At 46.9% G+C, this 27799-nt stretch overlaps 1 protein-coding gene across 1 annotated transcript in view; it reads right to left on the reverse strand.

Moving 5' to 3' along the window:
• kdm6ba (lysine (K)-specific demethylase 6B, a) overlaps positions 1-27799 on the reverse strand; it is a 106212-nt gene that overhangs the window by 67957 nt on the left and 10456 nt on the right. The window contains exons 2-3 of the mRNA XM_086196793.1: positions 27583-27693; positions 27332-27419 (exon numbers count right to left, since the gene is read on the reverse strand). The gene's annotated coding sequence lies outside the window, so the exon portion shown is untranslated. The remainder of the gene's footprint in view (positions 1-27331; positions 27420-27582; positions 27694-27799) is intronic.

Below are 27799 nucleotides of genomic sequence, written 5' to 3' on the forward strand. Positions count from 1 at the left end.
ATGACATCTGCAGATTTGATGTGAATGTTTCCATGAAGCCCACAAGCACAGACGGCTGTCCAAATCCACAACTCAAGAAGTCCACAAAGAGAAAGCAGACTTCCTGTACACTTCCAGAGAGTCTTCTTATTCCATAGATCATCAATAGTTCAACGAGATATAAATGTGAGGATAAGGGATCATGTCAATAACAGAAATGAAGTATTGATGCAGGAAGCTCTGATACCGAACATACAGAATAACCACGGCCAAGTTTAATTTTCATCCACCAACGATGGATGGAACTACTTCGGTACCAAGTTGATGGCTAATCTCTCCAAACATGACAATGCTCATCTTTCTTTGGTACCTGTACCAGAGGCTTGGGGAATAAGGAACACACAGAGTGACAGTGGTGGGTGCAGCAACAGGCCTTCCTGTGGCTTTGTGGAGACTATAGAGATGGCGAATGTTTCATCAGTTTACTGCAGCATTAGCAGCAGTGTGCGTACGTTTGAGTGTGTGTGTGAGAGAGAGAGAGAGAGAGTTGGGGATTATTTTTAGAGCTTGAGCACAGTGGAGTAAGGTGGATCATAAGTGAGACCCTCTGCCCTACATGAACCTGTATGTGTACAGTTGTGTACTGTGGGTATATGAGTGCAGAACCTCCTTAAGACCCAGCAACGTCGTAGTGTTTAGCTTGCAAATTGTTTTATGTGAAGCTGTTAGCCCTGAAGCTGCAGCCTCTCTCTCTCTCCATAATGTACACAGAGCTACGTTCAAGTTCTACGCTCGCCAGTGGGGACTTTTTCAGATTAAGCCTGGCTGTCAATCCCACCTCCCCCTCGTCACTGTTCTACCTAACGCAGTATCAAAACAAGTGTTGGGTTAATTGTGTTGATTCGTCGTATTGACCCAACAACCAAAGCTCTGATCTGGTGACATCCCGACTGGTCAGTGATCGGGATGCGTGGTACTGCCAAGAGTTTCTCTCCCAACATGTGGAGCTGGATCTTTTTGAAGTGAACTAAAATATGCACCTTCAGCCTAAACTGCAGTATGGAGTCAAGCAAGCTATGAAACACAAAACAAGCCTCACATACAGGGGCCACCAGGAAAGGGCGGGGACCTGGACACTTGCCCAGATTGCCACTCAAACACACACACACGCAGACACACACATATTTAGAGAAATGTACATGAATGCAGAGGCACAGAAAAGGTAGAATTTCTGGGTCAGAGTATCAGTAAGAACCAACATTATTCCACTGTGCAAATATAACCCTGCACACAGAGCTGAAGATAGCTTTGTGTGAGTGTCACTCCGTCCTCTGCTTGGCAGCTCGCTGGGGAGCTGTCACACCTTTATTTATTCATCAACCTTGTTGGGATAGGCAATGAGACACAAGGTCAATACAGTACACACTCTCACACACACACACACACACACACACACACACACACACACACACACACACACACACACAATGGAATCACCATACCGGATTACCTCTCTAGGACACCTTTGCCCACACTTACATTGAACTGGCTTGTGTTTCAATGCTATCACAACACACACACACACACACACACACACACACACACACACACACACGCACCACACATATTCTCCTTCTGTTCACATACTTTTTGGCCGAATGGGCTGAGAGTCTGAGCCCAGAAAGCAGACCCTAGCCGGATCTGCAATACACACGCGATTAAATGCTCCAGATCAGCTGAGTCAGCATGGCCAAACCAATGGCTGGAGATTTGGACCAAACAATGAGTTCTGTTAACTATAGGAACACACACACACACACACACACACACACACACACACACACACAAAACACATTCATGTACAGAATGCTGAAGTATGACAAGTCTCTTAGTAGGAGAACATGCAAACACAGAGGAGAACAAAGAAATCTTGCACACAAAGACAAAGGAGAGACACACACAGATGCACACAACCGTTTGGGGAACACACTTTACATCTGGCTCCTCTTAGGACATGACACAAAAGAAGTAGTATGTGTGTGTGTGTGTGTGTGTGTGTGTGTGTGTGTGTGTGTGTGTGTGTGTGTGTGTGTGCGCGCGCGCACATGTGAGCACATCATTTGTTCATTGCTTTGATAGCTGGTGAATGAGGACCCCTGCCCCCCAAAAGTGAAAGAAAGAGCAAGAGAGGGGAGAGAGAGAGAGAAAGAGAGAGAGAAAGAGAGAGAGAGAAAGAGAGAGAGGCTTCTGTCAGATACACAAACCACATGCAGCTGTTCAGTGTCTGCTTGAGAGGCACGTGACACACACACATGCACACAAATCCACACACACAGACACCGTAGCAACGGAGGCAAACATCTTTGTTACTTAGGCAGCAAAATAAGAGTGTGAGAGTATTTCCATACCAACTGCTTAACTGTAGGTGTGTGTGTGTGTGTGTGTGTGTGTGTGTGTGTGTGTGTGTGTGTGTGTGTGTGTGTGTGTGCATGGCTTCAAGTGAGTTGCAAGTTATGTAAAAGATTGAGGGTCAGACTGTGGGGTAAAGCAGCCCGTGTATTTAACATGGTAGAGTCTCAATGAAACAATGGCAACCACACACACACACACACACACACACACACACACACACACACACACACAACTTATTTTAAAGCAGTGTGTACATATACGCGTCTGTATGTATGGAACACACATCATCAGAGGGACCTTTTATGTGTTTGACCTTTTATATGTCTGGTTGAAAGCTCAAAGTTCTAATTTCATGAGTTAAATAATTTTGTTTGAAGATCAGCTGTGCTAATAGCATAATTTTGGTTCCATCAACTTCATGTTGAACTTCATCTAAATTCAAATTCCTGCATTAGCTGATCACAAACAAAATTTAATCAGTCAACTCATTAAAATCGACTGAAAAATTAAATTTTCCACCCTCCTGTCTCTGTATTTTTGGCACATTCCTCATCATCCTACCACCAAAACACTGTAAATCCGGCATTCAAGGCAAACTCAGTGTTTCACCAGAGGGTTTTGCCAACTCATTGTCTTTTGTTCAGATAAAAAAAAAAAATCTATTTTTCATATTTGAAAAAAAAAAACCAACTTCAAATGTTGGATTAACATTACAAATATGTACTTTGTCAAGTAATTAAACTTGGGTGCCGCAGCTCTGAGTTCTCTACTCCAGCGCTGTGCAGCAGCTTCTCCTGGAACACTGCGACTGTTACTCAAGTACAATACTGACAACAAAGTCTACTCCATTCTTTTTCCAAGTAAAAATCCTCATTGTCATTTTTCTTTTAAACTTTAAGACTATCTGAACAAAAATATTATTCATTGGCAAAACTGCAAGTGAAATTCTTAAAAACGGGGAGGTTTGAGGAACCTGAAATTCCAAAATCCAGAGCAGAGTTGCCTTGAAATTTGGACTTCTCTCAACTTTTCATTCAGTTCATTCAATTTGAGTGCTGAGGTTTGACTGCAGCCCCCAGCCTTGATGGAATCTGCCGTTCTACTGAAAGTATGGAGTGTTAATCAACAGTGTCATTCAGCCTCCAGACCCTTCAGCACAGCAGCGGGTCACAGTGATGAGGCAAATCTGACAAATCTGTCACGCCGTCGAGGTCTTTGGCTTTGTGCTGTTTGAAGCAAAATGATGATTAAAAATGTTTGGAAACTAAAGTGCAATTTTGAGGTTTCCGTCCATTCACCGACAGGTTGAGAACATCTTCAGTTTTTTGCAGCTGATTTCTGAAGGAAACCAGCAGCCTTTGGAGCGTGAGGAGCTCTGAGGGGATCAAAGCTGCTGCCGGGTCTGAGGCCTGCAGGCGGAGGTGACAGGGTTGAGATCCAAATGACTTTGAATTTTCTTAACTCTTGTGATAGAAATGGAAGTCAAACTTGAATTTATTATGATTACGTATATTGGATTTAAGAATTCCTTTTCAATTTATGTTGGAAAAAGTAGTTGGCGTAATTTAAAAACTTACCAAAAAAAAAAAAAGAGTTTGAGGTTATGGTTAAAAAGGCCTTTGTTTGTGAAGCTCATTCCACTCAATGTACTTGTGTAAGAATTTTTTTTTTAATTTAAAGAAGACAAATGGAAACTGTTGCTGTATTTTTTGTTGTTGTTGAGCCTCATCATTTGTTTTTCAGGTTTCTGCAGGGAGGGACAATCTCTTTTAATTCGATGCAGTGTTTGAAGTTTCCCCTTGTCGGCTGCAAACTTTAACATCAAAAGCTCAGGTCACAGCCTTCCCCTTCATCTCTGCATCCTCCTCCTCCTCCCATCATCCCCCTCTCCTCACTCGCTGTATGATCTGGTGAGACTAGAGCAAGAGTGTCTTGCAGATAAAGTGGGGGCAAGGGAGATTAGACATACTGACGCCCCCTACACACACACACACACACACACACACACACACACACACACACACACACACACACACACACACACACACACACACACACACACAGTATTGGTCCACAACAGGTCAGCATGCCCTTGAGTTAGAACCACACAAGGAAAAAAAGACAGCTTGAAAGAAAGACACAGTTATCTGCCCTGCAGTCGGTTCATCTGGTTGGCAAAGTAACTTAAAAAAAACTGATCTGAAGTCAGTGCAGTCACAGCAGGCTCTGAAAAGAGACACTGACCCGAAGGCACAGAAATGGATCCCTGGGAAGTCTGAGAGATAATGTCAGAGAAATGTAACGTGACACTCAACATAATGCAAGTGAAGCCTTTAATACCCGACCATATCATTTGGCTCATTTTCAGCTAGAAAGTGGTTTTACAGGCGTGTGGCGTGAAGGCGATGCTTTACATGTTAATGTGTTAAGAACTGATCCGCTGCCTCACTGTCACACTTACATGTGCAGCCCGTTTGCAGCCAGACACTCGTCTATCCGGCTGGCGCTCACTTTGCAGTGGAATCATTTAAGGGAATATGGAACAAAAGAATCCAACTCCAATTACAGTGATAGCGCGACGTATCTGATACCTGTCAATACCGCAGGATCACATTTGCCTTTTTATTGATCGTACCGTGGGCACGTCTTGTGGATTTATTTTGGTATTTCTGCAGCTGCTAAATTCCACAAAATTCACTGAAGTCATTTCAAAAAGACTGTCGAGTTCAACCTCAGCGGCGCTTTTCCTGTGGTTATTGTACCTCGTCTGTAGGTGAAACCCAAGAATTAAACTGAGTGTTGGTTTCATCTGTTTAAGTTTGTTAATTTGCAACCTGACTGAAAAAAAATACTTCTGAAATTGTCACTAACAACAAGGACATTTCCTGAGTTACCGAGGAAATCTGGTTTACAGGTTAAAAGGTGGTGAGAAATCCTGAGAGCTTGAAGAGGATGAGGAATCTGTGTGTGTGTGTGTGTGTGTGTGTGTGTGTGTGTGTGTGTGTGTGTGTGTGTGTGTGTGTGTGTGTGTGTGAGTGTGTGGGAGGGTGACCTTAGAGGACACAGTGGTGGCAGTGAGGAATGCAGGATTAGCAGGCTTGTGATGCCTCCATTTTTGTTTTGACTGTGTGTGTGTGCGCGTGCACATCGTTGTTCATTGATGTTAGTTAAAGCAACACATGCACCAACTGTTTAGGAATATTGTCCATCATTTTCAGTGCCAAACAAACAGATGTACCTTCTCTCTTTTCTCCAGACCCCCCCCCCCCCACACACACACACAATCACGTCTGATCGCTAGCTAGCTTTGCTGCACTGACAACTTTGCTGCTGCTGCATCTGTGCATCACCTCTCTCACCTAAGAGAAGCTGCAGAGAGGCTACGTGCTACATGGAGCTCATGGCCCACTTCTTGGAGGCAGTACTGGTGGGCTTGCTGGTTCACAGTCTCAGAACCAGAACATTCTGTCTGACACGAATGGGCTCAAGAACAGAGAGCTGAACCGTCATGAGTTGCCGAGTTGTGCTGTTTCTCTTTCACGTGAGGTGCAACGTTCATGCAACGTGTGGAACGACAAGGAGAGTAGCGGGACAAGCCAGGAACAACGGACTAGATCAGCTATGAAGACGGAGGGAGGAATGGAAAGAGGTCAAATAAATGAAAGTTAAAAATGAAAGAACAACGCATCTCCTCAAAAAGCATCAGAGTCAACTAGAACCATTAGTGGCAGCACCGTGGGTGGCTGTGGAGGACACCCACACACCCACACACCCACACACCCACTGACTGATGCATACTAGCTGGGCTGAGCCTGGTGGCTAGCACTCGCCTTTATTGGTTAGGCAGCTGGTTTGATGTGGAGCCCACACACAGCGAAAGGGTGACAGACACACTGTAACACACACACACACAAACACACACACACACACAAACACACACCACAGTGAGAAGGGGGGGCGCATATGTGTGGGTGTGGGAAGGGGATCTGAAGAGAGGGGCTATATGTGTATTTACATGGGAAAACTGCGATAGTACATCTGTGTGTGGGTGTGGGGGTGGGCTGTGTTAATATAAGAGGGCTTGACAGAGATATTGTATATGGATGTAAAAATAGCTTTTGTGTGTGTGTGTGTGTGTGTGTGTGTGTGTGTGTGTAAGTAATTATTTGTATTATTTAGTAGCCAAGCTGACAGAGTGAGTTGTAACACAAACAAGACGGAGAGAAGAAAGAGGAACAGAAGGACACGAGAGAACGATACAGAGAGAAAGAGACGAGATGGTGTGAGAAAGAAAAACATCCGATGAAGAGACACACAAAGACACACAACAACCACGAACCATCAAGAGGAAAAGGACAGACAGCCAAGAGAGAGAAGGAAGGGAATGATGGAGAGATACACAGGGAGCATGGAGTGCCTGGCCGTGTCCCAGCTTTGTCTTTGGTCTCAGGGGAGGGAGGCTGGCAGAGGCAGGCAGTCTGGCTCTTCTGGCTTGCGGCCAGGCCTCACAGTGGGCCGCGCTGCCCAGGAAAAGCCCCGGCCTGAGAGGGACAGGGGGTTGACAGGAGGGAGGGGAGATCTAAAGTCTAGGATACCCCAAGGCACTTCAACAGGCCCCAGAGGGGGCAATGTGCCACTACACCACACATCTGGTCCCTTCAGCCTGGTGAGGACTCGTTGACCCTGACACTGAGATGCGATGAGGGCCCGCAGACCTGTCTGTGGTCTAACCTGAGCTGAAGTGGCCTGGAGCACACGTGATACACAGGAAATACTGAGTTTATCACCTCCATGAGGGAGCCTCTGTTGAGCTGCTTTCACACATGCACAACAAAGACATCGAGACATCAGACGGGCCATATGTGAGCTCGTGAATGTCTGAGGACTTGACCCTGCTGTGACCTGGAGCAGCTTACTGTCCTGAAATATACAGAAAATGAGAGGGGTCATTTATAAGAAGACGCCAATGAAAACTGCCGACCTGGATGACAACACTGCAGAAATTCTACCAGGAAGGAAAGGTGTCGTCATGGTCAGGGAGCGTCCTGAATTACCGGCCGGCTATCATCATCAGCAGGCCTCGCTTACCGAGTGCCAGAAACCAAGGAAACCAGTTCAAACACATATTCAAATATCATCCATGTGAAACACACGCCGTGAAGTCGCTGCTCATACTGGCGCATACAGCAGCTCATCACTCTGGTTTCTTCAAATTGTGCTGACATGAAATGTTTGAAATGAAAACTACACTCAGCTCATTAAGCGGCTGGTTTGAGAGGAATAAATCCAGTATGTTCAACAGGCATCGGCCTCTTTGAGGAGACATCACACGTCAGCGAACTTCAGCAGAAACTGATCACAGCTCACTGATCAACACTCTTTCACCATCACTCGCTCTGACTGATTAAAAGCAGTTCTTCTCTCGGCGCCCGTCTTCTCTCAAGACTCTCTCAGAGTCCTTCCTCAGGCTCACTCAAGGAAGACTTGTCTTCCTTTTACTGTCTCTTCTCGATTCTTAACCTCTTTAAGCTTCTTTTCCTGTTTTGAATCAACTCAATGAGATGACCGAGCTAACTGATATGCTAGCTTAAAATGACATCTTCCGAAAAACACAAAATTACTCTTTTTTTTTTCTTCTTTTTTTTTTTTTGGTCAACGTTGAAAGGATTTATCATGTGGGTTTGAAACATGTCATAGTGCATAACCATCACCTGCCATACCGGCATCACGCGAAAGTGAGCTCATATGTTACTAAAAAGGAAAACACAAATCAAGCCTTTGTTTGCTTCTCCCTGCTTGTTACAAATGTATCCATTTCCTTTCTCCCTCATCTGTCTGTGTTGAGTACATGCATGTGTGTGTGTGTGTGTGTGTGTGTGTGTGTGTGTGTGTGTGTGTGTATAAAACAGCCCGAGGGCCCAGAGCTGACTAAAGTCCATTTTCCAGTTGCCTGGGCAAGCCAATCAGCCACGAACCTCAGAGCCTCTGTTTCCGGAGGATGGGAGAGGACAATCGCCCCGGCGACGTTGCATTGGGATTACATCATTGATATGGGGGGGAAGAAAATGTGCTTTCCAAGTGCTAGAAGCATACACACACATTTTGTGGCGACACTGTGTGTGTGTGTGTGTACTCATATCCAGTGTCTACAAAAATGATCTGTGTGTTGAATGTACAATCACTGAAGCTCAAGTTACTAGCAACCCTTCCCCTCTTCATCTCCCTCTGTTGAGATATAGGGTTACCACTGGCTCCAGACACTGAGGCTAATACTCCCCCCACTCCTCCTCCCCCCTCCTCCTAATCTTGCATCCCTCATTTCCCTCTCACCTGACCAGAGGAAGGCAGGGAGGGAATTGAATAAATAGATGAGAGAGCAGCGACAGGAAGGGAGTGAGAAGAGAGAGGAGAATGGAAAAAAAAATTGAGTGAGCGGGCAGAGCGCTGGTGGAGGGATGAGATAGAGGGACGACCATGTCCACCTGTGAGATTACACACACACACACACACACACACACACACACACACACACACACACACACACACACACGCATATACACATGGACACCTAAGATGGCGGAAGATGGGGGGGCCTGTTTGACCCCTCCCTATTAGCAAACCCTCGTCTCTTAATCGAACTATGCTAGGGGCCCCATCAGGGTCGTGCAGACACAGACATACACACACACACACACACACACACACCCTTGACCCCCGCCCTTCCCCCAAATCTAGCCCCTTATTGATGAGGTCACAAGCAGAGAGGTCAAACGCCCTGCGACGGAGAGATAGAGGGAGGAAGAACAACGAGAGAGAAACTCATAGAGCGATTTAGTCCGAGCAGGAAGTTTCTTGACAAAACTGTTGCTGTGCCCCCCCCCCCCCCCAAAAAAGACTTTATAAATCATTGACATTTCCAAGAATAAAGTGGTGTCCTCCATGTGTGGAATAAAATCGGCAGCCTTCAAAGAGTGGAACGTCTCTCGCAAGACAAGTGACAACACCAGTAGAATTTCTCCCAGAAAAGGATTTACCCTGGCTCGTTGGTGTGTGTGTGTGCGCGCGCGCGTGTGTGCTCTTTCAGTTTCCTCGACATGTTCGGCAGCTTCCTCCAGCACGTCAGGCTGAATACTGACAAAGACCGGATTCGATGAGTAGCGTTGATTCTTACATTGTCACCACAAAGAGGAAGACCCTCCATGGCCCCCATTTATCAGTCGAGTGTAGAAACTGGTGTTCATCTGAGCGCAGGAATCAGCGAACGACCCGACTCACACGTGATTAATTCAACCGCTCGCAGCTCGCCAATCATGGCGTACAAATGACCAGCTGTTGATAGATGGGGCAGCTGAAAACAATCGTCATTTAAATGTCACACCCCAATATATTCTGGTTTTGGAAGCTTTAGCCCTGGAGGAGGAACTCAGCTGCAGAATGAAACCTTCCCCTCACCAGAGCAGCTGAACCCACCGGTTTTATCTGACTGCAAAGTGAAAAGTGAGAAACACATTGAAAGATTCTGACTGAAACCTCCGATGTGTGATCACCACGGTTGCTCTCATCAATCAAACGCCAGCCGATTAATGGAGCTTATCTATTTTGAAATTAATATGTGGCTGCGTGTTCGTGGGTGCCCATGAGAACGGTCTCATCTCCACCCTCCGACTCCAGCAGGTCTGCCGAGTTGGGAATGAGGGTGCACGACCTCAGCGCTTACGTGAAATTCGATGGTAGCTTCACATCCATATTAATAAAATTTCCAGATTTCCAAATGTCATTAACATGAACAACACGTGATGAGACGAGACTTGTTTCAAAGTCACAGATGCATTCAAGGATAGATGGTTACACCCCCATGTAAAGTGTTGCTCCTCCACTCCCCTCAAATCCCCTCTCAGTGACTGCACTTGACATCTTTTGTCTCATTCGGTTTAAACTGTGAGCAGCGTGAGGGGGATAGCAAGCCTGCGTCCGGGGAGTTTATTCGGTTTTAACTGATTGCACATTTACCTTTCACTGAAACTCATTTGGGAAAGAGTCAAAAAGCCAAATGTTGTGTAAGAGGGACAGCTGGAATGTTGGAAAACCTGAGTCTAAACACAGAAGCTACTGGTTACACGTCCTCTCTGACGCAGGAATGCTAACCAGAGCCACACAGTGAGGCGTCATTGCTCTGCTTGTTTGGTTCAATGTAAACCATCAAAACGTCATCATGATGGGCTCATTCTCACTTTGGTATTTTAAACAGAATCTCTGTTTAAAGTGGAAAGAAAACACGCAGGCGAAGACAAGAATGAAAATTCCTCTGTTGCCCCTCGAACACGGTGCTGTAACTGATCACTATCTCCTCCTTCTCCCATCTTGCTTTCCTCCTCTTACAACTTCATGTCACACACACGGAAAGTCCAGTAACTTTCTGTGGGAGCGGATGAATGTCCAACACCCTCAGCACCTTCCGGAGTTGTCACACTGCTGCAGTGTTCACACTACCCAACTTGACGTCTTCCATCTTAAATCTTTACGCCATCGGGTTTGTCACTGATGACACACTAGAGCAGATGCCAGGGAAGCAACAGGGAGTCACAGGCTGTGATATTCATCTGCAGGAGCCTGCGACCAGTCTGTCTTCCGCCAACATCAAAGCCGACTCTCATCTCAGCCACCCTGTCATCTCTACACAGGGGAAGCCGAAGCGGTGGAAACGAACCTGTCTCATCTTGTTGCGTCAACAGTGCTAAACAAACAAAACGCCTCATGTAGTTGCAATGGTGTTTCAGACTGGCACATTTCAGGTAGTTGCAACTGGTCTCGTTGCAAATCTTTGGTGTAAACTGGGCGTAGGACTTCACTTTGGGGACAGCACGTCCTCCAGCCACCAGCGACACACACGCCAAGTTTGACAGGTAAACAGTTGCAAAGTTAGAGACAGAGACCGACAGACAAACTTACAGGAACTCTGTCTGTCATCCAGTTGACTGTCTCTTTAATCTCCAGAAGCTTTGATTTTGTCACCAGACCCAGACCCCATTCATCACTGCCTTGAAGCACCAGCAACGACCGCGCCGAGTTTGATCCACTTCAGAGGAGATCACAGTTGGACTCCAAGTCATTTCTTGCATTTAAAATTACATTTCTGGACCTTAACCAGTGAGCCACCGCTAAATATTACTCAAATACCTTCACCCTCATGGTCAATGCCCCCATCCATCCATTTTCTCACTTATCCTGTTAAGGGTTGGGGGTGGAGCCTATCCCAGCAGCCTTCAGGTAAGAGGCAGGGTTCACCCAGTCCATGGCAGGGCCAGCTCATATAGACAGACAACCATTGGCTCTCACAGCCACGCCTACGGTCAATTTAGAGTCTGGATTAACCTGGTCCCCTCTTGATGTCTTTGGACTGTGGAGGAAGCTGGAGTACCAGAGAGAACCCAGCAGGAACAGGGAGAACATGGAGACTCACCCAGAAAGACCCCGTGCTCCAGCCGGGGCTCCACCCACAACCTTCTTGCTGGGGGGCCACAGGGAGGACCACTGCTCCACCGTGCCGCCCCAGTCAATGTCCCCATTTTCTAAAAACATGCAGCCGGTGCAGCCTGAACACATATCACAAAACAGAAATGAAACATTCTCCCATGACCCAAACACAAGCACGTGGCACTGCAGCCATGGCAACTTGGCATGTCTGATTCCTACTGATGCGCTCTCCCCTCCTCATAATGCTCCCTCTTACATCTGCTTTGTTCTGGATTTTCTGCTTTCTCTCTGTGTTGCTGTTTGTTTTCTGTGAGCAGCAAGCAGGGGGAGGGAGGGAACATGCCAGAAATAGACAAAATAAGAACAAGAGGTTGAAAAAGGAACAGAAAAAAACACAAGGAAAAAGTGGGAAAGAGCCTGGGCGCTGCTACTTCGATGCTTTTCGATTCTTCTATTTCTGAGCGGTGAGCTGAGTGCGTGTGTGATTTCTATTTTTAAACTCCTTCACAAGCTGACTGCATGCTCTCCAAGTCCCTGAGTGCACGCTAGGAAACTTTCGGAGTGTGTGAGCCCATGCACATGTATAATGTTTTCCATTGTTACAGAAGTGGAGAACGTGCACGTGGGTTCTTGAAAACCCATCTGCAGTTACTAAAGCATAACTTCATCCTGCCTATGTTGGTGTTTCTACTTGAACCTGTGATGCCTTGTGAAGATTTTGTGCAGGAAGACAAACACACACACACACACACACTCACACACACACACACACACACACACTCACACACACACACACACACACACACACACACAGTATCAATAGAAGTAGCATGGTGAGAACGCAAATGAAACCAGTGGGGGAGCTAAGAGCCAGCTGGGGCTTCTGCTTTTGATCTCAGCTTTACACACACAAAAACACACACACACAGGCATTATTAATGTGTGTGTGCGTGTAATTGCTTTGTTTTCACATTAAGAGGATGAGGGCCACCCCCTCCTATTTTTTTCACTCCACCATCTCTTAATCTTATTCTCCTAATAGCTGATTTTGAGGATTGTTATGAATGAATGATTGGGGGCTATGTAACGGCCTTGGCGTGTGTGCCCTTGTGAGTGTGTTATGTCATCTCAAAAGCAGGCGTGCTCTAATAGTGAGAGTTTGATTCATAAGTAGGAAGCCTCGCTTTAGTGATTCCCTTCGCAGCTGCCAGCACAACAGATCCATTACACACACACACACACACACACACACACACACACACACACACACACACACACACACACACACAGGCGGAAGTTGGGAAAAAAAAGAAAAGGCAAGAAATGACAGCGGAAGGAGTGAAAAAACAAGTGCTTCTGAGAGAGAGAGAAAGGGAGAGAGAGAGAGGGAGCTGAACAAAGGGAGGATGAGAGCCAGGAAACAGGAAGTGTGGAAGGAGGAAATGAGAGGACGTAGGAAACGAGAAAAATGTGTCGAGAGAGCGGATGCTTTGTTTCGGTCCACTTGTGAGGTGACGTAGGATATTCCTGATGCTCGTCCAAAAAAACTAACAAAGAGGTCATTCTGTACGTTGCTGCTGGCAAAGTTGTCAAAGCTGCATTACACACGAGTCAGAACAGCGTCTCACAACTCATTCATGCAGCCTACACAATGAATTCACCAGCAGCCGCACATACCTCCCGCCTGGAGACCAACACGCACAAGCGCAACCAAGCTCCGCAGTCGTCATCTCATCCAGCAACGCTGTCATTGATATATAATTGATGATGAGGCTAACCTACATTTGTGAATGCACACGCAGCCCAAGCACCCTGTGTGTGTCGTGAACACACAACAAAGTACACAGATCTGACACACGCAACTTTTAATTTTTGTTTCGGACAGGAAGGGAGAGGTTTTCAATGATTTTGATACATTTCCCATAATGACCTCGTTCCATGTCAAAGGAGAGGAAGCTACAGATGTATCTGAACAAATGATGGAGTGGATGAGCAATCACTCAAATGAGGATCGATTCCTCTGACATCTACTTACACCTGAGGCAGGGGACGGCGACCATCAGATAAAACTTCTTCATTTTACAGGTTCTCCTTGGACAACATGTTGGTCGTTTACCAAAAGGTCAGTCGTTTTTTTTGTTGTTGTTTGTTTTTTTTTAAAAAGCAGCTTAAATATGTGTAAAGATTAATTCCTGGATTACACAAACCCCAGAACAGAACTCAATGAGGTCTGAGTGTATTGAACCTGCCAGCTTGACAGGTTCTATAAAGTAGCAATGGCTCAAGCAGGGGTGATAAGAGAGTGATGAAATGAACGGGTAGGAAGCGTCATGTAACATTAGTAAGAACAGGGGAGGGCTAACAAAGCCATGGAACGAGACAGAGCGATGTTAGCTCAGCTACTAGCAGAAACAGGTGACGTCCGGTCAGAATTTTTCAGAATAAGGCTCTCAAAGCAGCCCGAAAAAAAGGGTAATAGAACAAAAGCATTGATTCTTTTGTTGTTAAAGCAAGATCACTGCACTGGGAGGATAGTTTGTATGTAACTGATCCAGCGCCAGACTCAACAAGACAAACGAAAAGGGGCATTCGGATTATTCAGATGTTTTGGGAGTGAAGACAAATCTAGAAATTCATTTTGTTTAGGCGTGTTTTACAGCACAAACAGAATCATGCAGATGAAACCGGCCAAATCACTTGTAACATACTGACATGTCGGATATCAGCCAAAAATCCACGATCATCTTCATTTTGTTTCTGATGTTTTATTCTTACTCTGTCGTTAGTGTCGAGCAGTATTTTCATCCCATTTGCATGTAGTGACTAGATTGTTGCAGCTGCACTGCTTTCCCTCCACCATGTCGGCTCCACGTAACTTTAACAACAGAGTTCAGCGGGGCTACAGCCGGGGTGTCAAGTGAAGGGTTATGAGCCAGCAGTGGGGTTGGGGTACCACGAGGGAGACGGTGGGGGAAGGGGAGATCAGCCCCTCCAAATCACCGACAGCCTTGCTTACCTGGCATGCACTTAAAACACACTCCGGCTGGAGAGCCCCCAAATCCCCAGAGAGCCAACCAGGGACATTGCCCTAATACACACGGAGGACACCAGAGAGTGGAGACCAACGTTTGAGCAGAAACATGTGTCACTGAGGACTTCAAGCACAGAACAAAGCTCAGAATCCCACACAATAAACAAACAGAAACATGCAAACTTCCAAGCATGCAGACACACACATACACACACTGCTTGTTGTGTGTGGGACTGGATGCAGCCCCACACACAACAAGCTGCATTAAATATTCAGTGAATTTTTCAACATGTGCTCTTTCCCCTTTCGCACGTGTAGAAGTGTAAAAAAAAAAAAAAAAGCAGGGGGAGACAGGGAAGGAGGGGGAGAAGGAGTCAATGAGGGCAAAGGCAGAGCGAGCGAGTGAGCCAGGAACTGAGTAGCAGACAAGAGAGACGGGGGGAGAGAGAGAGAGAGAGAGAGAGAGAGAGAGAGAGAGAGAGAGAGAGAGAGAGAGAGAGAGAGAGAGAGAGAGAGAGAGAGAGAGAGAGAGAGAGAGAGAGAGAACCCAGCTGAATGTGTTCCAAGCTACTCCCCTTAGCAACAGCCCTGGCTCAGCCTGAGTCCCATTGGCCGGCTGACAGCATGCATCACAATCCCATGCATGGCTCCTCAGCCAATCAAGGGTTTCCTTACAACTCTGCATTTTGGATTTCATTTTCACCATGGCAACACAACCCTGCACTTGGCCCTGAATGTGGCCTCTGTACACACCACGCTGAGAAGAAAACAAACAAACAAACAAACAAAAAAAAGCTCCGCGCATCAGAAAGTTGACCAACCCTTGACTGGACTGGGCCAAACTAATTGGTCTCAAAATGTAAACAAGACGTGCCTGCCACACAAGCTAACTGGCTAACTCTGCTGCTGTCTCCACACCTGCGAATGTGTAAGTGCGTAAGTGTTACAAACACAGAGTTCATCCAAGAGGGAGAGAAACCAGGAAATACTTTGATCCCGCGTCTCTCCGCCTGTCTGTTCTGGCTCGCTCTACTCTCTCCCAAGGTTAGAGGGGGCGGCGTTAACATACCCCTCCTTCACACATGAACAAATAATCAATAAATGCTTGGACTACTTTACATGTCGCTGTAATGTGTGAAAGGGAACTCGAGAAGCTTCCCTGGCAGGGCGCCTTTTTAAAAATCTGGTGAAATACGTCTCCTTCCTCAGGTCGAGTGATATTCAAAGCTTTACGCGGATAATGAACGCACAAGGTCTCACAACAAGATTGCTCGTGTAAATACGCTCTCCATCCTGTACCTTGCTAATTGGATGCTGCCTGCTGGATTACTGGGCATCTGGTGAGTTGAATTGCACTTCTTCATGTCGTCCACTTGTATCATAGTGTTCATCTGGTCATTAACGACAATCACTGCATCAGTTGGGTCGGTCCAGGGTTCTGATTTCGCTGACTTCATACTAATCTGACAAAACAAGGATGGAGACAAACGACTGCAACATGACATTTTGAAACTTTAGTTTGTCAACAAGCCTGTAGTTTGAGAGGCAGATACTTGGACTGCAGTCTACTAAAACACACACAAAACAACGACACACACACACACACACACACACACACACAAAAAGAAGAGACTGGACGTCAGGGAGAGTTTTGTTGTCCAACTGAGCAGTAAGTGATTAAAAGAAAAGAGCCCCTTGAGTTTTGACGATACATTATGTATGTATCGCAGTAATCAGCGAGCCAATTACCCCAGAGCGCAATTATGAATGCAATCTACAGGGAAGGAACGACAACAGGCTGCTAAGGTCGCTGGTGTCCATCAGCGTGATCAATGATTACTGGTGATCACTGGGAAGGTCGCCACCTCACATCAAAGACTCGCTAACTGACATTTCTGGGGCTAATTGGTAAATTAATAATCGCTTGCAAAGTTTGTTTAAGCGCACATTGTGATTCAAACCCGGAGGCCACAAAAGAGCAGCGTCTCAGCCCCTCCTGACTCACAGCTGTCACACTGGTCTTTTCGCTACTGGTACACATTACGGACGGGACAGTTTTTTTCTTCTGGACAAAACGACCGACAATCGGCACGCGCTCACGTCGACGTCACGTGTATTTTTTAAACTGCACTTTTGTCTTTCAAGTTATTACATTGCCGATTCAAATAAACATAAAGTGACGCTTCTTTCCCGAATGAAAGAGGATTCAAAATTTTAAATAAAAGGGGCCGACTGTTTGGGGTTTGACTGTCTTAAACTCCGCACAGCAAAAACTAACGTGACAACCGGCGGATAGGATGCTTCTGCCCATCTTGGTTTTTTTTTTTCATGCACAACACAGTTTAAAACGTGATATTTGTTTGTATTCCTGTAGGAAATAAATGTTACGGTTCTACCTCAGCAGAGCCTTGACTAAAGAAGGATGTCGAATAAGCAGTTTTAATTTGTCTCTCATTTTTATTATCACTGCTTTGATGGTCAATATTGGACATTACGGCCATGTTTTTGAGCCTAAAACGAAGCACTACATCGTAGAATATTTTCCACTCTGCAGTGCTGCTGCTGCCGTTAAAAAAAAAAGAGAAAAAAAAAAGCCAACAATTCGACAAAATTCGACACGAGGGTCTCGACTCTCAAAATCCCGTGTTGTTCCCATCCCTGGTATGCATGCTGATACACGTTATTGATGGAGCTTTATTGCTACAAGCTGAAAGTGCAACAGTTCCTACTTTAAATTAGTTGGAAGAGTCAATGTACTTTGCTTTGGCTGATTCAATTACAACAAGGGTAGGGGTCCTCCAAGCTGGGGCGCGCACGTGTGCGTGTGCATGTGCGTGTGTGTACATTTTAGCTCTGAGAGCAGAGTGCTTGGTGGCAGAAGTTCCACTAATTGAGTTAGCTGTGATAACAGGGGTGGCAGCTGGCTTTCCAGGAATATACTCTCCTACTGAGCATGCACTCCCTGCAAGTGGATTTCACACATACCGTATACACACACACACACACACACACACACACACACACACAGAGTGATCTATCTTTCGGTTTCCTGGGTTTTAAAAATGCATGTGTTGGGCTTTGGACAGTAAATGCATAATGCATGCACACACACTGAGACAGGCTTATTAACACATTCATTTGTACATTCACACACCAGCGTCTTTCTCCTGCTCTCTGACACACACACACACACACACACACACACAAGCCACTCTGTGTGTGTGTGTGTACTTGTGCTGAGACATTTAGGTAGGTCAGTAGGTGACTGACGTGTCCCTCAGTGTCTGGCCAACCTGGATGGTTAATTATAGTCACACCCACCTCACAGCCCTCTCAGCCATGTGATGGCCCATTTCCAGCGTCTGAACTCAGCAACCTGTGTCACCAGGTGAAACCGTGTTAATGGGTTCTATCGGGTTACTTGTCATTTTGGGCGTAGCGATCGGCACCTTTTGAAGTCCCTGAAGTACGACTGCAGATGTTTGAACAGCAAAGAAAGAAAGAAAGAAAGAAGCTGGTTGTGGTTGTTAAAAATAAAACAGATGAACCCCAAAACACACAAGACTGCATCCAAAGAAGCTGCTCTCGGTTCAGTTTATTCTAGATTTGATCACACATGCTTGTAATATCCAGGCTGGGAAGACGGCGTGAAGGTTGTAGGAGGGAGGTGGACGGCCCAGCACACACTCACAGGCACGAGTCCCTCTATGCATGTGTGAGCACAGTTTGCTGGACAGAGTCTGCTCTTTCTAAACGAGTGAACCTTTCTATTTCTTCCTCTCCTCTTAAGTTTTGACGTGTCTCGCGTGCTGCACGAACAACAGATTTTTTTAAGGTTTCGGGTTTACACACAGAAGCTTGTAATGACCTACTCTGAAGGTTCGGCAAGAGCCACAAGTCTTCAAGGATTTTTTTTTTCTGCTCGCACTGGCGCCGCCGAGACACTGATATGACTTAAGGCAGCGGTTAGTGTACCATCATTATTTCTGCATGCGATACAACAAAGAAATAGAGAATGGCGTGATCAGAGCTGTGCATGTTGTGTGCTGTGAGGTCACTGCGGGTCTGACAGCACTTTGGCTATCCAACTGTTCAGAAATGACTCATGTAGAAGAAAGAAAAAAAAAAAAGTTTCCGAAAAAGATGTGAATCATTTCTTGGTCCTGCAGTGTGGACACACAACTGAAGTTCTAGCATCCACATTTAACTACTACACCTCCACTGGCGTTACTTTCAATCATGACATTCACATATCAAAGGTGATACCAACTCAAGCCGTTCAGTAGTATCGTAGTAGTATATCTCTTCTGACACACCTGTGTTCACCTGTCTTGGTCAAATTAATTAGAGTCTTGTTCCATTCTAGTGTGAGCAGCCATTCCAGTGAGCCAGCCTGGTTGACCAGGCTTTCATGAGCGTCGTTAGCTACACCTGTGTTTACCCTGCAACCACACGTCGAAAAACGGCTGCAGTGAAAAGGGCCAGTTTGCACGACAGCTGGTGCACGGGATCATTAAGGCCAAACCAGATCCATGTGTCAACACTGTGTCACAGGGCAGAACAAGAACCCGTGTGTCCATGTCTCTGCATGTGCTGCCGCTTGTCTCGTGTCCTACATCCATGACTTTAAACTTGACAAGTCAGCGAAAGTGAGGAATGGGCGTGTGTGGCACTAATGGTCCTGCAACATGTCATTACTTAGGATGTGTGCAGGCCTGCAGCACTGAACTGATTTGACTTTTGACTCGAGGGTTGTGGACTTTCTGTTGTTGACCTCCAAGGTGATGAAAAAAAAATGTCCTGTTTCTTAAAATGTATCTACTAAATTAATTGAACAAACATCATAAAAGTATTGTAAGTTACATCCCTATATGTTTGGTACTGTGTATTATTAATACTGTAAGTTCTGTACTGAAGCTCCACTTTCACACTTTTTCATTTTGCCCCTCTTGTTAACCACGACCCGCTTTTGGTTGACGTGATGAAACGATGTAATGATGTGGCTGTGTGGCCCAGCTATACAGTCTGAGGGCCCTCTGAGCTAACTGGCTAACCCCTGCTAACTGCCAGCAGACACCGCTCCACCTCACAAGCTCTATCAAGTTTGAAAACCCCTTCAGGTGTTCCAGGGATAGGTGAGTGACTGAGGATGGGACAGCTGGCCTGTTGCCAGTGCTGAGGCGTAAAAATTGTTGTGCATGTTCGGATGCACGAGAAGACGGGACAAAGAGACGTTAGGCAGTTCTCCAGAGATGCTGCATGAGTGCCTCCAGGACACTAGATGGCGGTACATCCCCAGTCAGACTTTCTTTCATTTTTTTTTTCAGCACATACCAAAACCAGCAGCGCACCTTTCTAAAAGTGGACTTAAATTCAAAGATTACCAAAGAAACGAACAACTCCTCAAGCTACGAAAGCATGAAGATTGTCTCTTTGTCCACAATAAATCACCTTTTTCTTGAACGTCGTGTAAACGTGCTATTCTGGGAGGATGCTGCTACCTCTGCTGGAGCATCAATCTATTCCCCATCTCGTCTCCATGTTCTTTAAGACAGACTGCGAGGTGTAACATTCCTTGAAAGCGCAGTGTGAAAGTGGCTACAACGTTTCCGCAGCGAGCCGTCACTCCACATGCAAATCCACCTGTCAAGTACGAGCATGTGAAAATCAAAGGCTTGAAGCTCTGGTTTCATGTTAGATCTATGGGCTCGCTCTCTCTCTCTTTCTCTCTCTCATCCCCCCTGTCTCTACCTCTTCCTCCCACTCCTCTCTCCCTTCTCTGGCCTCTCATAGACAAAGGCTGGGGAATCAGAGGTAGAAAGGAGGGAGGGGAAGGAAGGCACAAAGGACCAGGAGCTGTGGGCTTGCCCTGGGGAGAGGGAGGGTGAGGGGGTGGATGGAGGGTAACAGGGGGTCAAAGGGGGGCCACTGGGGGTCTAGCAGGATTTTGGGGGGGTGGGTAGAAACCTGAGAGGCAGAAAGCCAGAACAGGAGCTGAGAAGAAAGACGAGGAGGGATGGTGGGTAGGGAGGGTCCGAGGGTGAGACGGCACAACACGAGACGGCTTATAGCTGCAGTGATTTTTTTTTGTTTCCTCTTTGAAGGGGGGTTGGGGGGTTGGGGGGTGTTGGTGGAGGATTTGTTCAAGAAAGGGATTTGGTTTGGGAGAGTTGGGAGAAGCTGGGATTTGATGAGATTTACACTTTTTCTTGCACAATCACTGTCTTCCAAAACCCATGTAAGCATTTTAGCCACATCTTTTTTTTTTCTTTTCTTTTTTGGAAGCAGTTTGTGTCTCCCAGACTCTCGTTCAGGTTCCTCATCAGAGCAGCACCAACGTTCCGCTCCACACAGCACCGCCGCCTGAAAATGTTCAGGCATTACGTCTGCCCTTTGGCGTTACATTCTTCGTTAATGTCATTAACTAAAACACCAACTAGGTAAGGTAAGGGAGACTTAATTGTCACGCCATCACTTGAACTGCTCAACAGTTCAATGCCACGTTTGATTTAACTCAGACGTCACAACTGGCAGTGATGTCACATCTGAGTTGACCCCATTCCTGTAGAGGAGGGGGTGGAAAACCGAACCCCCCAATCTGGTTACGTCTTAGCTGTACATAACAGCAGGAGATAAGATGATTAGAGATTATTGTGTAGTCATGTGCAGCCTCTGTACATAGTTGCGCACGAACAGTGACGTACAACATACATGTCGGGAGAATATTCACCCCCGTGACAGTCCGCCAAACCTCGTAGAGTCCCAGTCCAGCCTCCCTCTGCTGCTGCTGCTGGAGCTTTTGTCATAAGTTTTCAACTTGCTGGGGAAGTTCCGTCATCCGGCGATAGCCACGACGACCAAGCTCCTCCACGACCTTTTCAAACAACAAGCCATCCTTCACAGTCCCGCGAGGAACTGTCCACTGTCCAATTGTCCACGCTACTCTCAGCAGTGATGGTCAGCAGCTCCCTGATCTCAGCGGCTCCTCAGGCGCTCATCTCGCTGTGGTGACGATGCGCCTGAAGAAGATTCAACCGGGTGACAGTCTGTAAGTTTCACAACCGCAGAGCAGAGCAGTTCGCCGCTCCGGCTGCCAGCAGCACCGATGTCGACATTCTCGGAGGTGTTTGATGCAGGAGGACCAGCGAGCGTTACGTTTGTGAGTTTGCGTCATCATCGACACCTCCGCCCACCTCACACTGAGCCGGCACATTAATGGCTTGGATTCACATTGCAGTGGAGGCGGCGATAAGTCAACCCTCGGACGAGGAATATTGCCAGGCTAAAACTGACCACCAAACGCTGCAAAAAAAGACGGGCGAATTAGCGGCTCAGGGACCAGTGTGAAAGCGCCAATGGTAGCAACACTGCATTGAAGAATCGATTCAAAGTGAGAATATTTGATAGATGTGTTGAAAACAATCAATTACTAAAACGTTCTAACATTTTCAGGGTTTGTAAGGTATTTCAGAGTTGGAAGTTCAACTCCCAACCAGAGGGATTCCAGCAGCTGATTCATGTTGGTCCATAGACCTGTATAGGTGTATGGTACTCCTGCGTTATTTCAAGTAACCGTCCCACCACACTGTTGTCTACTCTTAGCCACTGCTGTCCTATGTTCTTGCAACAAATCTGCTTCCTGTTTACACCGGGATGCCCGTGAATGGTCATGTGACATGCCCTTTCTGGCATGTTTGTTACAGTGATGATGGATGGAGCAAGTTGTTATCTTAAAATGAAAATGTGGATGGAGCCTCAGGGGTCTGCAGCCACACTGGCTGCTCTGTGAGACTGTGCATGAGCTAAATACATCAGTCTGCTCACGTGACCCCCCCCCCCCCCCCCCACACACACACACACACACACATACACACACAAACACACTACACTCTACATGCTCGGAAAGACATTTCCATCATTTGTATTTCTAGAGCAGAGAACTGTGTGAAGGGAAAAACAAAACAAACCAAAAAAAAAAAATCCGCCAAACACTCGAGGTGCTCTGAATACATGAATATATGATAAATGAATCTCAGAGTGGAATTAGAAAAAGAAAGGTCAAATGAATCGCCTCTGTAAAGCGCTGGTCTAGTCCTCAAAACATTATTCACACAAAGTTAGCAGAGAGCGCTAACATGCTAACACATTCACGCACCATCACACACCGCTGCACGCCGTCACACAGCCATGGTGATTCTACAGTGACACATCGGCAAACTCGGTCTAACTTCAGATTTTTGCTTGTGCCTGGATTCTACCTGGTGAATGAGGCTTTTACTGTCATTTTTGGTCTTTCTCCTCATATCAGGGTTGTCATGGTTACTGCTATTTGTTAGTTTGGAGGTGAAGGTCGTTGTATTTTATTTAAAAATGTAACCTCAGACATCCGCAAGAGCCTCCAAAACCACAACGGGGGCCTTCAAGCACAGTTACTCACATCCTTCCACAGAACCACAAAGCTGCACCTGTGACCACCAGCGCTGAGTGATTTACTTTAAATATTACCAGTTCCTCTCATTTGAAAGTAATGCGACTTGACAATACTACAGTCTGTGTAGAGTTATAAGCTGCTGATGACACTACTTTTGAGTCACTTTCAACGGAACAACTCCAGAAGTCTGTGAATGGACGCGTGTAATTCAGGACCTCGTTTAGGAACGTTTGATTTCTTGCACCCTTGGCGGGGATGGGCTGTACATGACTCTTCAATTTAAGGAGTATTTTCAGATTAATGGAGTGACGAAGAGAAACAACAAGTTCCCTCTGAACACAACTGACTCGTTCACACGATAAAACAAGTGTGGAACCACTGTGACACGATTCACACCACTTTTTGGTTTAGTAGAAACGAATCTGCTTCCCGTGGGAGCTCCGGCTGGTCTGACTGGATCACATAGGATGTTCAGTGTCGTTATGGCATCCTTGGTTAGAGACTCCTAACAGTCAGAGAAGATCCAACCCTTCTTCTGAGGAGACGCCGATCACGGAGCAGCGCTCAGCTCCGGGGAGCTTTGTCAGCTTTTTAGTCAGTTTTTCCGCTGCAGAATAAAACTATAACCAACATCGAGAGGTCTGTCCGTCCCATTTCAGGTGGCAGTAATTTACTGGACACAGGAGCTCAAACATACCCCTGGAATCTGAGTAGAAATGCACTACACTGTGCTGCCACTGCCTGACAGTAGCATTCTACTGTAACGAGCTCCGCAGGTAAACACATTCATCAACACCGGTAAGCACAGACCAGCGGTGGAGCAGCAGAGAACGCAGCGAGCTGGGGAACCTGCCAGAGGAAAAGCAGAGCAGCACGTCGGGCATCGTCCTCTTCACAAACTCTCCCAGCACACAAGTACACACAGCCTACAAAGAGCGCTCACATGAGAAGAGGGACGCACACACAAACCCAATGCCCTCTCCTGCAGGGGATGTTATATAACCAGATAAGCAGAGGAGCTCCCTCTCTTTCATCTCTTCTGCCTCTATTTCTTCTTCCATCACAGTCTCTCTCTCTCTCTCTCTCCTTCTCTCTGCTCCACTTTTGCTTCACGGTCTCTCCGCCAGCTGCTGCTGAGATGTATGAAAAGCCTTCGCTGACACGACTACGTAGAGAGTACAAATACATCCTCACAGGAGGTGGATGATGTCAACTCCACCTCTCTTCCGACCTCCTACCCTCCGCCACTCCTTCCTCAATGACATTGACGATGATGAGAGAGGAGGTGGATGAGGAGGAGTCTCTTTCCTGTCCTCCTCCTCCTCCTCCTCACCCACTGCTTCCTGCCATCCTCCCCCTGGCCATCCTGACTCAGCTCTCACCACCTCTCCCTCTCTATCCTCTCACCAAATCTCTCATCATTTAACCCAGATTAAAACAACCCAAAACCCTTCGATCTCCAGGGATACCGAGTCCCGCCGCTGTGACAACGGTGCCCCCCCAGGATGTGTGGCACACGTTGGCCTCGCATGCACTGGGACCTTTAAGGGGAAGGAGAGGAGGAGTCGGGGGGAGGGAGTGGATGAAGTGGACGAGAGAAACAGATGCCAAAACTCAAACTGTTTGATTCACAGATGTGAACAGGGTACAAGTTTAGTCCACATCAGGATGGACCTTCAGAGTCCTGGCTCATCAGCATCAGGCCCAGGCCCAAGAACAACACGTGGAATTAAGAACTCTGAAGTGTGCAGCTCGTAAAACGAAAAACGCCACTGAATCACAGGTTACGACACACTGGGAACTACACGCTGCAGTGTGTCTGCAAGCTCCCTGGTGCTCCGTCCTTCTCTGCACCGTCACAGCATGAGCTGGAGGCTCTGCTGCCACACTACCAGGCTCTCAACTTTCAGGGAATCCCACGTTTCACTTAACACGCTTAGCCTGCATGCTAACTGCGTTTAGCACCGGCGTTGTGCTGATTAGTTTGTCATTTCAAGCACGATGCTGCATTTCTATTGGTTGGCTGGCAGATGCAGTGTGATGGTCACCGCTAATTTCTGACCAGCACTCGTCCTTCAACCTCCCTGACAGCGTGACATCACACAACCCTTTTAGAGCCACAACCAAAGACACCGCCACCTTTCTGTCTCGCTGCTCCAGAGCTCCAGGCTCTGGGTACATCATCATGGCTTTAGGTTTCTGCTCAGTACTGCAGTAGAGTCTCTAGAACTGGAGACAACACAGATAACACAGAACGAGACAAGAACCTACAGACATTTAAGACACATCAGAAGCAAGACTTGACTTCATGGCTGCATCTCTGTATTCAAGCCATTGAGACAGAGGATGAGCTGCACCCTGATGCTCAGAGCTGACGGGAAGGTCACCGAAGCGCCTCCAGAGTTGCCGTTGCCGCACGCGTGTCTGCGACTCATATCAGCTGACTTACAGAGCTTCCGCACTGATCGCTGGGAGCATCTCAGCTGTATCAGAGGAGACACACAGCGACCAACCTGACAGCCAGTGCAGCAGATTAGGTGCCATGTCCACTTCAAACGTGACCACAGGCTGTTGGTGTACGAGACTCAGCACCGTTTCAAGTCAACGTTCTTCTCTGCAACAGGGACGACACTTCGAGTGCATCTATGGAGTAAAGCACTAAGCTGCTGCTCGCCGTTGAACGCTCGAGTGGGCCTTTCACACTAGAGTGAAATACCCCACTTCTCCTTTCCAGTCGTCAAACACTACGGAAAATAAAAATAAGCACGTTGCCTCCCTGTGCAGGAGGAAGTCCTGTCAGCACACCACTGTCACGTCCTGGGTTTGTGACATCAGCTCAAATAATGAACCTGGCGTGAAAAGTGAAGTGGAGGCGAGACAAACTAAACTGCCACAGCCGTCCACAGGAGCTGCGTCTGGGTCAGTGCTGCTTCCGACGGGAAGATTGAGGCCTCTGAGACCTACAGCGGAGTCATGTGACCCGGGAATGTATGGCGATTAAAGCTGCTCCCATTACAGAAAAAAGCTGGGTGTTAGTGGGTTTGTGGCTCAGTGGGAACGGAGCTTTACGTTCCAGTGGGATTCAAACGGCAATAAACGGATCAAGATAATACTGCACTCATTCCTACAGGACAAGCCAATGGGCGTGATGTCCTCTCATGTACAGAGAGAACACGTCGCTATATTCCTCCACTTCACCTCAGGCTGTCTGTTCCGTTAGAACTTGCAGCCAGACGGGGCTTTGTATGGATGTGTGTGTGCGTGTGGATGGTGTCTATTGAGTATTAAACAAGACTGTGTCCGTGTGTGTGTGTGTGTGAGAGAGAGAACGTGTATTCATGTGTGTAATGGACCTGATTCATGACCAGCTGTAAATGTGTAATAAAGCCGAGCAGGCTAAGTGATGGAAAAGCCCAGGTGTGGGAGCCTCGTGGGTCCTGGGAGACACTGGTATTAGAGGGGTTTTGTGTGTGTGTGTGTGTGTGTGTGTGTGTGTGTGTGTGTGTCCGTCCTGAAGACGGACACCAAAACAGTGAGTGAGAAGGGCATGGGTGTGTGCCAGAAAATGTGAGCGTGTGTGAAAATGAAACTGAGCTGAGCTGGTGTTAGGTTAATTAAGGTAGGCAGAAATGATGACGTTCATCTGTAGTGTGTGAATGTGTGAGTGAGTGTGTGTGTGTCTGTGTGTGTGTGCGTGAGTGTGTGTACTATAGCGACAGATCAGAAATGGCACCTCAACCCGTACACACGCATTTCAAAGACTGTAAAAGACTAAAAGACGAGTGTCACTGCTTTTTTTTTGTATGTGTGCATCCTCTCACTTGAGTGTGATGCGTCTCGCCGGTCATGTGCTCCTGCATCACCGTGTCAGCCGCTGGATGGTTTATGTTTTGTTGGAATTTCACCATCACTTCTTATTTGTGCTGGTTTCTCTTTTGCAAAATTCTCAATGCGACTTCCTGGTTGAATGAAGGTCAAATACGATGAGTTAACTGTGGTCTTACCTGACGAGGCGATGACCCCCCCGCCCCCGGCAGGCAGCACGTAAGGGAACAGACCGACACGCATCACGTGTCTGCTGCTCGTCATCTACTGGAAAAATCCAGAGAATATGACTGATATTAACAACTGAGGCACGATAGATTCAGGCAGCAAATGTGAATTTTCCGTGTTAAGTTTTCATCAGGCGATTCCTTCAAATTGTAATCGTCCACGCTGATTTCAGGCTAAATGTGTCAGGAAAAGTGCAGCTCACGTGTGTCTCATCTTGCCAGGTGGAGGTTGGGCAGCTGTACAGGTGGCTCAGCCAGGTGGTGCCGGCTCTGGAGACGCGAACCCACATGGCTTCGCCACGTTCCTCCGTCCACTGTCAACAGAGGAGATCAGACAATTGATGGGGGGGCTAAATTTCGAGGTGACACTCATCAGTAATCAAGTCGAGGCGGACATCTGACACCGATCCATTAAAACGG

This window comes from Aulostomus chinensis, chromosome 24 (assembly GCF_037954235.1).
Source record: "Aulostomus chinensis isolate RoL2024-O1b breed Wild chromosome 24, RoL_Achi_v1.0, whole genome shotgun sequence".
Taxonomy (NCBI): Eukaryota; Metazoa; Chordata; class Actinopteri; order Syngnathiformes; family Aulostomidae; genus Aulostomus; species Aulostomus chinensis.